This window comes from Heterocephalus glaber, unplaced genomic scaffold (assembly GCF_053883595.1).
Source record: "Heterocephalus glaber isolate CG9 unplaced genomic scaffold, H.glaber_assembly_v1.0 deba00001481, whole genome shotgun sequence".
Lineage (NCBI taxonomy): Eukaryota > Metazoa > Chordata > Mammalia > Rodentia > Bathyergidae > Heterocephalus > Heterocephalus glaber.
The window spans coordinates 35,238,390-35,252,270 of record NW_028258317.1 but is presented as its reverse complement, the minus strand read 5'-3'; the positions used below and the strand labels follow the sequence as shown (position 1 = coordinate 35,252,270).

Sequence of the window (13,881 nt, the reverse complement as noted above, 5' to 3'; positions counted from 1 at the left end):
AATGTTGGTTGTCAAGAGCTGGACAGAGGGATGGGAAGTTGTCATTTAATGGGTGTCAGGTTTCAGTTTTGCAAGATGAAGAGAGTTCTGGGAATGGGAATATACTTAACATTACTAAACTGTACACTTAAAATGGTTAAGATGATAAATTGTAAGTTATGTATGTTACACTATGACAAAAATCAAAATAAATTGGAGAAATGATGGCTGGAGAAAAACAGGAGGGAAACAAAGCATCTTTACAGTCAAGGACTTGGCTACTTATGTCAATTGGTGTCACTTGGTTGAAACTCTCAGTTTTAACCTTCTCCAGTGTATTGAACACAGTGCAATACTCTCAGTGGTTAAGGCTTTACCAGAATATTAAGGAAAAAACATTAAAAAGTCAATCAGCAAGACTTTATGAATATTCTAAATGATATAAAATAATAATGCCCAAAGGCCAATAAAGGTGAAATATCAGAAGTAAAACAGAAAAACAAAACAACAAACACTATAACTTTGGACTCTTCCTTTGATCTTTTTTTTCTCTCCAGTTTCTGGTCTTCCATTTCTCTCTATGTTACCTTTCCGGACCCTACTAGTAGTCCTTCTTTTCTCTCTGCTTCCTGAGATGGCAAATACCCGACTCCCTATCATACCTCCACGATGCTTGCAAACCCATGCACACTTTGGATCCCTGGTGGGTCCCCTAAATCACTAGTAGCTTCATTCTTCCTTTGCACATACAGTGCCTCTGTCAGGGGTTCGCCTCCCCACCCTGTCCACTTAACCCAGATTCTCCCCTCAGCCAAGAGCTTGGGTAACTAATGTCACACAAAAGGCCATGATTACAGAAAGCATTTACAGAATACCAAAAAAGTGTAATGTTTTGAGTCACTACTATACTTATGGAACTTAGGGAGAGAATATATGAAAATCAAGTATGATTTTACATATTTCTCTCATAAATTAACTTATGTTTTGGTGAAGATGTTTTTCAATCTCATTTTTTTCCAGTGGTGAGAGTTGAACTGAGGGTCTCATGCCTGTTAAGCGTGAGTTTTCCCACTGAGCTAGACCCTTAGCCCCTTAGGGTGATTTAAAAGACATTTCTCAGAAGGAAATAAGCTGCCATTCAAACCTATGCACTGTGAAATGGGTCTCTTAAAAACATGCGAATTGCTTACCTACGGCACAAGAAGTAATAGAAAGAAACCTATTAATAGATTAGAGCTATTTAAAAGAATGCTTGGGTACTGAAAAAGAAATTAGACATTCATTCTGCAACACAGTGAAAGTCCCACAAAGGCAGATGGAAAATCAGAAGGGCCAAGTATTGATGTAGGAAATATGATGGTAACTTGAAATCATTGTGTGGAACACCTCATATTTAATGTTCCTCGTCCAAAGTATTTCATTCAGCTCATCTAATCTGGCCTTAATACTTGTCTAGCAGACAAAAAACCTCAATGGCAAGATTTGAAAGATGGGGTGTGGAGGAGGAGGAGGAGGCCTTTTAATGTATTTTCATTAACTGGTTGTTGAATTTCTTGTTCCCACCCTGCCTTACCCCAGATTTAGCAGGTTTATCCTTAGGGCATGACTAAATTGGAGCACTCTTCTTTGGGTGTGGTTTTCTCTCTCTGGATGAACTTCAAAAGGAGCAGGCCTTGTGAGCCTGGGAGTCCTTCCATAACCAAGACACCTTGGAACAAAGACACTTTACTTCAAACAGCTACAACTTTAGAGTGCGGATTAGCAGTTATGTTATTGAAGGAGTGGTTAGCAAGAGGATTGATGATGCATTTTGAGATTCTTGGCTAAGTACTTAGGATATTTTTATGTAGAAGACTCTTATAAATAGTGATTTTAAAGCCTTTTGGTCTGGCCCAAATAAAATTAGTAGGAAATTCAGTGCTATTAGTTGAAGAACTACTAGGTACTGGACATTGTATATCTCTTATTTCATTTAATCCTCCAAATTTCTGAAAGGTGAATACCATCATTGTATTTTAGAAAGTGTTGTAGTCAGGGCTTGCAAGGGAATAGATTTGATACAGAACACATAACTCATAGGATTATTTTATAATATTCACCCCAAAAAGTCACATGCAGAGGAATGAAACAGATCTGTCTGCACACTAGGTACTGGAAGAATCTAGCCGAGGGCCTGGATCCCAGCAATGTCCTGCACAAGTCCAGCTGAAGGCCTAGAGCCCAAGGCAGTGTCCTCCATGAATCCAGCCAGAGGCCTAGAGCCCACGACAATGTCTCATGCAAGTCCATATCAAGGATCTGCCTCGGGAACAGTGATGGAAGCTAGAAAGCCTTCACTGGTGGGGTGCGGGGTGAAGGGTCTGTGCCAGCAGGCTGAGGGATCTGCGCTGGAGCCAGGAAGTGGCACTGAAGGCGAAGATCAGGGCTCCCCTGAGGAGAACAGCAGCCATTCCCTGTGACAGGACCCAAACTCCACCATCGAGGTGAGAAAATTGAGTTGCATCAGGAAAACTAGCCCCACCAAGCTTCTCCAAGAAAACCAATAGCCCAAGGGTCTTCCCCTCCAGTTCTCTTTTTATGGCGTTGGCAACAATCCTCAGGTGAGTATTCCACACCCAGAACCACGCTGACTCGGTTCAGCTGGGCATTCCAAGTTGACTGTTAGTTAATCCACCACAGAAAGAAAGGTAAGTAATACTTAAGAAACTTAGGAGAGTTAACCCAATTAGTGGCAGATGGGTAGCTTCACCAAAAGCTCTGAGTCTAGTGCTTTTCTACTTTACCACATGGGCGCATCTTCTATATTTCTATTATGGGACATGTGCATTTATATTTGTATTTTTAAAGTTCCTCTTATGATTACAGTGTTTAGTGGATTTTGAGAACTATTTTCTGTTGCTGAGGACAATTATTCAACTAAGGTGTGAGGGATTTAATGTGTTAATCCTGCCAGGAATACAGTACAATATTTATATTCCAAAAGGCAAACACTAGAAATTGGCAGTGTTTAACATAACAGAATTCATAATGATGAACGGTTTCACTCCCTGAAGAGATACCCCCGGTGATGGGGAACCTCACAGGCTGTCCCCGAACCACTTGTAGCCTGCCGTTCTCTTTTCTTTTGTTCTACTCCTTAAACAGGGCTGCTCAGAACTTATTAGTTTATCAGTCCACCATTAACTCTAAAAACAATTTTAAATTTATTTAAATTTAATAGTAAAAAAGGGACAGAAGCAATTGCTGAACTTAATACTGTTTCAAAACAAAACATGTTAGTTTCTTAAAATCCTGTTTTTAACTTACAAGACACATAAAATCATGGAGGGTTTTTGCTGGATTTTTAAAAAAACATTTCTTAAGTGGGCATCGTTTTCATTTACAGGTCTTCTGTTTGTGCTTGGATTTCAGAAAGCTGAGCAGTTCGTGCTTAGAAGAAGCTACTGGCAAGAAAGACACATCAGGGTGGAGCCAGGCCTGTGTTGGCAGTCATAAATCTGCATCTTTTCATCAGTTTAGGGAAATGATCTTTTACCGTTATTTTAGATTATTTCTTCCCTCCTTTTTTATTTCACTTTTTTGGAGGCATCAGTTAGCTGGGAATAGCATTTCTGGGTCTACTGTAGTGCCTATTCCCTGGTGTCTCCTCACTTTTGTCTCTTCACTCTATGCTCTGGATTTTCTTGTACTTAATTTTCTAAATCATTAATTTAAACCTCAGTTGTGTCCATTTTATTTCTCAGTGTTCTTTACCTTTTTTCTCTTAACTATTCATTTTCATAATGGGGGTAGTGGTCCTAACAGATGGGAAAGGACACGAATTTCAGTGATTCTTTGTTTCTTCTTATTTCTTCCTCATGGGTCAGTTGTTTTGTTTGTTTACTCCTCCTTTTTCATGCTGTTGATTTCCTTTATGTGACTTGTGATCCTTTCTACACAAATGAAGGACTAACTGGAGCAACTGGGAAGCCTTTTCCTCCTGTGGTGTAAGTCAGTTTCCCAAGCAGTGGCTTCCCTGTGTGGGGTTAAGTTAGTACCTCTGGTCAATAAGTCTGCAACAAATCTGCAAGGTTTTTTTGGGGGGGTACTGGAGATCCAACTCAGGACCTTGCACTTGCCAGTCAGGTGCGGTGCCACTGAGCTAAACCCCCGGCCCTCAAATCTGCATGTTGCTGGGCCTTCTAGGTCCTCTCTCCGCCTTTCTATGCTAAGAGGAGGTTTTGGTATTGGTCCTTCCCAGTCTTTTTTCCCCTAAAGTGCAGATCGTGTTTCTCTGCCCAGTTTGGAATAAACTTTTCCCCTTCTCCCAGCTCAGATATTTTCTGTCTCTACCCTGTGATTCTACAGTTTTAATTCTGTTCATGGTCTCCAGAGCTTTCTCCCTGGACTTCAAAGTTGAGTGCGCCTAGCAGTCTGTTCAGACGGAGGGTGGGTGGAGCTGTAGCTGGCCATATGCCTACATTTCTGGGTCCCTCTGCTTTTCCTTCTTTTCCAGGGTTGGTCATCACCTCCATCCTAGCATGAGAGGAATTAATCATAACTCAAGCCACTCACCTCCACTGGATCTTAGTTTCTTCCTCTCTTGCACTGGCTCATACTCTGCCCACTTGCCTGGACTCGGTGGGAAGCCTGTAAATGTATCTGTGGATTCTGTAATTCTCCACAAGGTGAAAACTGCCTGCTTCGGGTGGAGCTACAGAATAGGCAGTTTATGCAAAGCTGGGTTTTTTTTTTTTTTTGGTATGGGGATCGAACTTGGGTCCTTGCACTTACAAGGCAAGAGGCGGAACCACTGAGCTAAATCCCTGGCCCTATACAAAGAAGAAAGAAAAGATACAGTAAACATTTTTAACCAAAATCTATCTTTTTTAACTTTCTTAATATCAATTTCAAGGTTCAGTTTGTAAATGTTTCCATCACTCAGATGGAAAGTTACTAGTGAAACCAATTTCCCTGCAGAAACTGCTGTCTGTATATGGGTAAGAACACATAGCTCTATTTAGGAAGCTAATATACTCAGAACTCTTGGAAGGCTGTATTTGTGTCTGTGAAAACCATACACAGAGGAGAGCCTGACTTTAATATCTGTGTTTAGACCTGTTTCACCTTATATATAATAACAGCTGACATTGATTGAGTGCAATCTATGAGCCAGATTACCTGTTTAGGCACTTTACAGTTTATCACTTTACAGTTATCACTTTTTGAAATCCTCACATTAATTCCATGGGGAAGGTCCAGTATTGTTTCTATTTTTATTGTGAGGAAATTGAGGCATACAGAGGCCCAGAAATGTGTCTAAGGCTGCTAAGCAGTGGGGCTCGCAGGACACACAAACTGAGGAAATCTGACACAGAGCACTTGCTTCTAACCTTTATGAACACAGCCTCTCATTAGATACATGTGAGGCATATCACACTGGAACAGCTTTCATGTGCTTAGCTCAAATTCCATCACATATGTGTCTAAAATTTACCTGTAGGAACATAGTACTGAAAAATTAACTTGGGGGAGTATGTGGTAGTTTGAGATATAGCTATTTATAGCCTTTTATTAGCCCTCCACTAGCCTTATCCTATCTCTTAATTTAATACAAAAGCAAATGTACTCCTTCCTTTTGGTATAGAAAAGAGTCCAAATTTCTTTTCAAAATGATCAGTACTGTTTACTAACATTAGTAGTAGTAAACTATAGTGATCAGGCTCTCAATGGGGCATTCTGTAAACGTTATTTTATTTAATACAGCAGACTTCCAGACTAAGAACTCCTGTCACGGCCGTTTTATTGATGAGGGTATCTGTTTAACATGTCCAGCTTCCAAAGACGGTTAGTACTGGTTTCAGAACTTGAAGCCACAGTCTATCTCTGGAATCCTGTGGTAGACAGCATTTTAGATTGTTTCTTTGACCTTTGGCCCTGGTGTTGCTTCCATGGTTATGATATATCACATGCTAAAAGGAACTGTGCAGGCATAATTAAGGTTTCTAAGCAGTTAACCGTCCAAGGGAGATGATCTGGGGGACTAACGTAATCACACAAGTCCTATGAAAGCAGAGAGTTTCTCTTGATATTGGCAGAAGAAATCACTGACTCTGAGTGAGAGAAGGACTTTGTACACTGTTGCTGCTTTAAAGATGCCGAGAGCCACACACTAAGGAATGTGAGTAGCCTGGAGGAGCTGATGTTGTTGTCTAGCTAAGAGATAGCAAGGGAGCAGGACCTTAGACCAACAGCCCCGGGAGGCAGATGCTGCCAAAACGTGAATGTACTTGGAAGGGAGTTCTTCCCCACTGACACCTTGATTCTGGGCTTGTGAGACCCTGAGTAGAAGAACCCAGCTGGGCCCTGCTGGATTTCTGCCTTATAGAAAAGTGAGCTGAGGAATGGCTGCTGTTTTAAGACTTTAAATCTAAAATGATTTGTTGTGCAGCATAGTGGGGGACACAGAGCCTGTGCTAATCCTCCCCAGAGTCGCAAAGGCCTCCCCTTAAAAGAGGCCCGTGTGAGCTGGCTCTGGCCCTTCATTTTCCACACGGCACTGGTGGCTGTCATTGTCTCTGGCTACTCTGGCCTTTTTCTCCTTGTTGGATGTAGTGCCTTCTCAGGTATGACTTGATTCTGCTTCCTCTGCCTGGATTCCTTCTCAACTCTTTCCTTCCTCCTGGACAATTCCTAGCCACCCTTCAAAGTGAGTTAAAACACCACTTTCCCAAGGGAGGACTTTTCAGAAGCTTCTGATTAGGCCATGTTCTCTCACAGCTTCTTCTCTTTGGCATTCTCATCTTATCCCAATTAGAAATGTGCATGTGTGACTCCTTTGGATAAGTGTCTCTGTTGATCTCCCATTTTTTCCTCACAGCATCCTATTCGCAAGCATGACAATAAGTTTGTCAGTGTTTATTTTTATGTCTAGTCATTCGCTTTCCTCTTGATCATAGATCTGCTCTACTAAAACTCTCAGTTTGTTGAGGGCAGGGTCCAAGCCCATGTGTCTCCATTGCCTCCGCAGTGCTGAGTTCAAGGTAATCACAGCTGACATCTGGTGGCCACTTAGTCACCGAGTGAGGACATGGAGAGCTGTGCAGTGCACACTGGCTGCTGCCGCTTTCTCGTTCTCTCCCTCTCTCTCTCTCTCTCTCTCTCCCTCACATACGCACTCAACCCACTGTTATGGAGCTCTCTATGGATTATTCTATCCATTCACTCTCTATAAAATTATTTTTTGCTGACAATTAAAAATTTCATAATGGTGATTTTAAGTGGTTAAAAATAATAAGATGACAACTTGCCAAATTATTGCATGAAATTTCTGAATCATGCTCACTGTTTTTTTGAGATAGGGTCTTGCTATGTTGCTCAGGCTGGACTTGAATTCTTGGGCTCAAGCAGTTGCCCTGCCTCAGCCTCTTGAATAGCTGGGACTATAGGCCTGTGCCACTGTGCCAACTCATACTTTATTTCATCTATTCAGCTGTTGAGAAAAACAATAGGTTGCCAGGCATTGAAGCACATACCTGTAATCCCAGATACTGAGGGGTTTTTCAAGGTTAAGGGTAGCCTGGGCAACTTAGCAAGATCCTGGATCAAAATGAAAAATTCCAGAGACATAACTCTGGGTTTAATTCCCAATATTCCAAAACAAACAAAAAAACAAAAGAAACCACCCACAATACTAATACTGTAGATTAGCTTTCACTTAGAAAAGAGATTTAAATTGTTATAGTGGGAATCTTAAGGAAAATAAAACATGCAATGGAATAGAAACTAAGGATCTTGCTATGATTTGAATGCAGTTTGTCCTCCAAAGACTTATATGTTGGCAGCTTAATTCCCAATGTGGCAGTGTGGTGGGAGGTGAAACCATTAAGAGGTCAGACCTAATGAAATGTGGTTAGGTCACTGGAGGGGTGTCCTCCTCTACAAGGAGTAATGCTGATTCCAAGAGTGAGCTCTTACATGAATGAGTTCTTAGATCAAGTACTCATTCATAAAGAATTTCATAAAAATAAGCTGAATTCTTTTCTTTACAAATTACCAAGCCTCAGGTTATTTGTTATAGCAAAAAAAAAGTGGACTAATACAGAAAATATACAAACTGAGTTTGAATGTTGGCTGGCTAGAACTATTAAATTTTCAATGTACTTATCAAAAATTAATGTGCCTATGATTGTTTAATTCTATGTATTATTTGTGTTTTTGGCTTTTTTTTTTGGTACTGAGGATTGAACTCAGGACGTTGTGCTTGCAAGGCAGGCAGCGGAACTGCAGAGCTAAATCCCTGGCTTCATTTGTGTATTATTTTTAAAAGTCTAAGATGTATCAGGAACAAGACAAGGATGTCCACTATCACCACTCTTGTTCAATATAGTTTTGGAAACATTAGCCACAGCAATTAGACAAGAGAAAGAAATAAAAGGAATAAAGATAGGAAATGAAGAAGTCAAATTGTCATTATTTGCAGATGACATGACACTCTATATAGAAGACCCCAAGAACTCCACCAAAAGTCTTCTAGACTTAATAACCAAATTCAGTCAAGTAGCTGGTTACAAGGTCAACACACAAAAATCAATAGCTTTCCTCTACACCAATGACAGACTCACTGAGAGACAAATAGGACAAATAATTCCTTTCACAATAGGATCCAAAAAAACCTGAAATACTAGGAATCAACCTAACAAAAGAAATCAAAGACCTCTTCTCTGAAAACTATAGCACTCTGAACAGAGAGATTGAAGATGATATCAGAAAATGGACAGACATCCCCTGCTCCTGGGTAGGAAGGATCAATACAGTGAAAATGGCCATACTTCCAAAACTGCTATATAGAGTCAATGCAATTCCAATTGAGATCCCAGCAGCATACTTTACGGACCTTGAGAAAACAATCCAAAAATTCATTGGGAACAAGAAGAGACCCAGCATAGCAAAAGCAATTCTAGGTAACAGAGACATGGCAGGGGGTATCACAATCCCCAACCTGCAACTATATTACAAAGCTACTGTGATAAAAACAGCATGGTGCTGGCAAAGAAACAGACTTGAGGACCAGTGGAACAGATTAGAAGATGCAGAAACAACGCCAGACACACTCAGCCATCTCATCTTCGATAAGGGAGCCAAACACCCTCACTGGAGGAAAGATAGCCTCTTAAATAAATGGTGCTGGAAAAATTGGGTTTCAACTTACCAAAGATTAAAGCTAGACCCATATCTCTTGCCAGGCACTAAACTAAAATAGAAATGGATTAAAGATCTAAATATTAAAATAGAAACTCTGAACCAGTTGGAACAGAGGTTAGGTAGAACTCTTGAAGACATCAGTGTAGGAAAAGATTTTATGAACAAAACCTCAGTTGCCCATTAAGTAGCACAAACAATCAACAAGTGGGATCTCTTCTTATTAAAAAGCTTTTGCCCAGCAAGAGAAACCACCAACAGTGTGAAGAGACAACCCACAATGTGGGAAAAAATTTTCACCTGCTGTTCCTCAAAGGTCTACTATCTAGAATCTATAGAGAACTTAACATCCCAAATTTAAAGACCCAATCCAAAAATGACCATCTGAAATGAATAGACATTTCTCAGGCAAAGAAGTAGAAATAGCAAATAAGCATATGAAAAAATGTTCAACATCACTGGTCATTGGAGAGATGCAAATGAAAACAACGCTGAGATTCCACCTCACTCCAGAAAGAATGGCTGCTATCATGAAATCAACCAATAACAAATGCTGGCAGGGCTATGGGGAAAGAGGAACCCTGCTCCACTGCTGGTGGGAGTGTCAACTGGTGCAACCACTATGGAAATCAGTATGGAGATACCTCAAAGAACTAGGACTGGAAGTCCCATTTGACCCCGCTATTGCCCTGCTGGGCATCTTCCCCAAGAATGAAAAGAATCATACCACAGTGATATATGTGCACCCATGTTCATAACAGCACAATTTGTAATAGCTAAAATTTGGAAACAGCCCAAATGCCCATCAATTGGAGACTGGATAAAGAAAATGTGGTTTTTTAAATAAAATGGAGTACTACTCATCCATAAAAAATGAGAAATTAGAGACATTTATAGCTAAATGGATGCACATTGAGGTGATACTCTTAAGTGAAATAAATAGGACACACGTCGAATAGTTTCTCAAGTGTGAGAAACTGAAAGTGTAAATAAGGACTAAAACGTATAATAGATAATGTGAAATAGGAAGAAAAGGGGCAAAGAGGAAGGGGAAGTGGGAGAGGTAGGGGAAAAGGAAAGAAGGAAATAGAATTAATATGAGAAAATGGAAAAATGGAAACAAAATCTTTGTAAATAGGGAGGGATGGAGGGGTTGAAGGGAGGGCTGGGCAAGGGTGAAAAATAAGAACGAAGAGAGATTATGTAAAGGTGCAAATTTCCAATGATGAATGTCATTATATTGTATACCTAAAATGTACCAATTATTAGAATGAATAATCGATAATGCAAAATAGGAAGAAAAAGTCCAAAGGGGTAGGGGTAGTGGGAGGGGCAGGAGAAAGGAAAGAAGGGAAAGAAAAAAACTATGAGAAATGGAAAAAATGGAAACAAAGTCTTTGTAATCTAGGATGGGCAGAGGGCGTGAAGGGAGGGCTAGGAATGGGGAAAAAATAAGAACCAAGATGCATCATGTAAAGGTACACATTCCCAATGAGAAATGTAAATGTGTTGTATACCTAAAATGTACCAATAAAAGAATTTAAGCAATAATAAAAAACAAAGCAAAACAAAAAAAAAAAAACCCAAAAAGCCTAAGATATACCATTTTATAGGTATACCTCACTTAATAGTAAGGTAGTCAGGAGCAATGAGGGGATTAAGGTGATTTTTTTTTTTCTTTTTCTTTTTGGTACTGGGGATCGAACTCAAGTCCTTGTGCTTGTGAGGCAGGTGCTAGAACCACTGAGGTAAATCCCCGGCCCTAAGGTATTTTTTTTTAAACAACACTGCTTTTCCTTAATCTTTATTAGCAAACTATAGATATGACTCAGAAGCACTATCCCAAATAATAACAATGGCAATATTAAATTATTAATAAATATTAACTATGCTGAAATAAAAATAAGATGCAATAAATGAAAAGTAACAATTTATGCAACAATGCATTTTTACATATATGTTCATACATAGAGAATTTTCATTCCTTAAGCTTTATTAAGTTGGCTCACTTTTTTCATCAGGCTCAAATTACCCAAACCTGTACTACTTTCAAGCAAAATAATTCTCAACATTTTCTTGTAACAAATGTTTTCCAGTCTCTTTTTCTCAACTTTACCTAGTAACCCTGATTTCTTCAGTATGGTTGGGGAATCTATTTATTTAGTCATGTATTCAACAGACAGTTCTTGGTGCTGTACTTTTTCTTTCCAAGCAGAACTGCCTTTAGTTCTGCCTTCTCTTGGAAGAAAATCTGACAGGCTCAGCTTGTGTTTGATATCTACCTTGGGTCTGGCATCTACCTTCTGCCCACTAAATTGAGGTCCGCAAGCAGCCATGCTATACAACATGGTTGCTAGGGGTGGAGTTGAAGCTTGTAGGGAAAAATGTGAAGAAGTCTAGGCAGACATAAAATAGATGTCAACAAGGGAGTTCCAGGAACAAATGTCATGGGAGTGGAGGAGAAAGTCAGGGAGTGGCTTCTGTTAGCAAAGTATGTGTTGCTTAACATGCAGACATTGCTTATAACTTGTGCTGTGGCAGTCATGATAGAGTAGGCAGAAAGCACTAGGATTGGAAAGATGAAGAGAAGGGTGTGCAGAGCTCTGTGCAGTAGAGGATTTGGCTGATGGAAAAGGATGAATCTGATGTGGAGACTAGAGGATGGAATGAAAAAAAGAGACCCTGCAGATCTCTTTGGTGTGTGTCTCCTGGATTCCTCTACCCCTAGGTATTTGCCCTACAGTAAGCGTTTTCATTCTAAATAGCAATTTGAAAGAATGTGTGTGAATTTATGTACAAGATAATGCATACTTCAAGGATATGCAAATTGTAGACTATGATCAAACTACATGTTGTTTTCTCTAAGACAACTTGTTTGTAACCACTAATTCAATAGTTGCTATTTTCCCTGTTGTTCCTGTCACTCTGTAGATTTTAAAAGAAAAAATATACTCATATACATACATATTCACTTTTATACTAATATTCATTTACATGAAACCTGTTATGTTTCTTTCATCTTTAAACCAGATCCGTGTCTTGGACAGCATGGAATTCCTTGGAAAGTGTTAAACTTATGCTTAGCCTGTAAGAATTACCATCTCAAGTTTAAATGGAGAAAAATATAATTTTAAGAATTTAGAATATTTCAAATCTTTGTTTCAAATTAGTAGAGGAATGGAATTCAAGTGTATAGGATAGAAGAAAATAATATGAAATGGCTTAATTCTGATGTTTGAACTGTAATAACATTTAGGGGTTTATACTCTACAAGAAAGTAACCCCTACCAATGTTCACTGTGGCTTACTGAACTGATAAATTATGATTAACGTTAATTCTCTGTAAAGAGAATGTATTAAAGAAGTATAAATTTGTTGTTTTGAAACATTCTCAGTCTAGCAGTCTCCGCCACACTAAATTATAATCTCTGTTTGACACATAGTGTTCATCCTAATGTCACTCTAATTTTTTCATTTTAAAATAGAGGCAATTCTATAATAAATAGCCTGTGTATATCATTACAATTTTTGAGAACACAGAAAATACAAGGCAGAAGGTGGGGAAACTATGGATTTTTATATTTGGGTTTAACCCAGCAAACTTGTCACCTATGAATTTAGTAAAGGCTGAACCAAAAGCCAAAAAGGGATGCAATTTGCATCATCTATGAATCACTTATTGCAAGAAACACTCCTTCAAGGAATCTCAAATTGCAGACTACAATCCAACTACGTTCTTTTTTCTTTTTCCATTTGACAACATGTTGTGGCTGCTGTTTTTTTCACTGGCTGTTATTTTCTGTGTTATTCCTTGTCCTTTTTGATTTCAGAGGAATGGTCCTTTCATCAGCTAAACAAATGCAAAGAAATATTTGTAGAGCAAAATGCTATGAAAGAATAGCAGGGGGTCAGAACAGGGGGTCAGAACAATCTGAATGCAAGAAACTAAGTTGTCTCACCTGTGGCCATGGTTTGATCCCAGAGCTGGCTGCACTCTGAAAGCTGGTCGAAGAGGAGAGACTGCTCACGCATGTTCCAAGTCATGTTGGTCTGTAAATATCAGCTGTATTTTGAATTCCATAAAAGCCTGTATATAAATTTCTCTATATTCACTCACATTATGATTTAGAAGTAAACCGGATTTAACTCAACCTAGGGATACTAATTATTATTTTGTAGCTATGAAAATATATATATTTTTAAAAATCAGCTTTCTCTTTTATGTTGGTTTGGTAATAGAACCAAAACTCAGTAATTAACACACAACATTAATAAATCCCACAGCTAGCTTCCCTTCAAATTTAGAGACATACTAAGAAGAGAGTGAACTTTGGATTTTGGCATGTTTTTACCCCCAAAGTAGCTGAACTACAGATTTTTAAATTGACTTTTGGAAATAATTGACTATAAGCTGGAGATTTTGTTGGCTGAAGTTTGCCCCAAAGCCATTTTTTTTTAAAACTACTGAGCTTACAACTACCAAAAACAAAGAATAATGAGGAAAGTGGTGATGACAGTGTAATTTACAGCCTTGAACTGGGAATTAGGAATCCTGAGTTCTCCCCAGTCTTTCCACCGGCTGAGTCCTTGGGAGTCTTGGCTGGGTCCTGACTGTCTCTCTGGCTCGGTTCTCCACTGGCCGAGTGGTGGTGCTGGGGGGGGGAAGCTTTAAAATAGTGAGATGGAAGGTGCTAGGGAGGTGCAGGATGTCACAGCTTTCTC

The 13,881-nt window shown here is 39.3% G+C and overlaps 1 long non-coding RNA gene across 1 annotated transcript in view; it reads right to left on the bottom strand.

Moving 5' to 3' along the window:
- LOC147825902 (uncharacterized) overlaps nucleotides 1-13,498 on the bottom strand; it is a 40,452-nt gene extending 26,954 nt beyond the window's left edge. Inside the window, exons 1-2 of the long non-coding RNA XR_015440060.1 lie at nucleotides 13,119-13,498; nucleotides 1,553-1,687 (exon numbers count right to left, since the gene is read on the bottom strand). This is a non-coding gene — a long non-coding RNA (uncharacterized LOC147825902). The remainder of the gene's footprint in view (nucleotides 1-1,552; nucleotides 1,688-13,118) is intronic.
- Nucleotides 13,499-13,881: the final 383 nt, after the last annotated feature.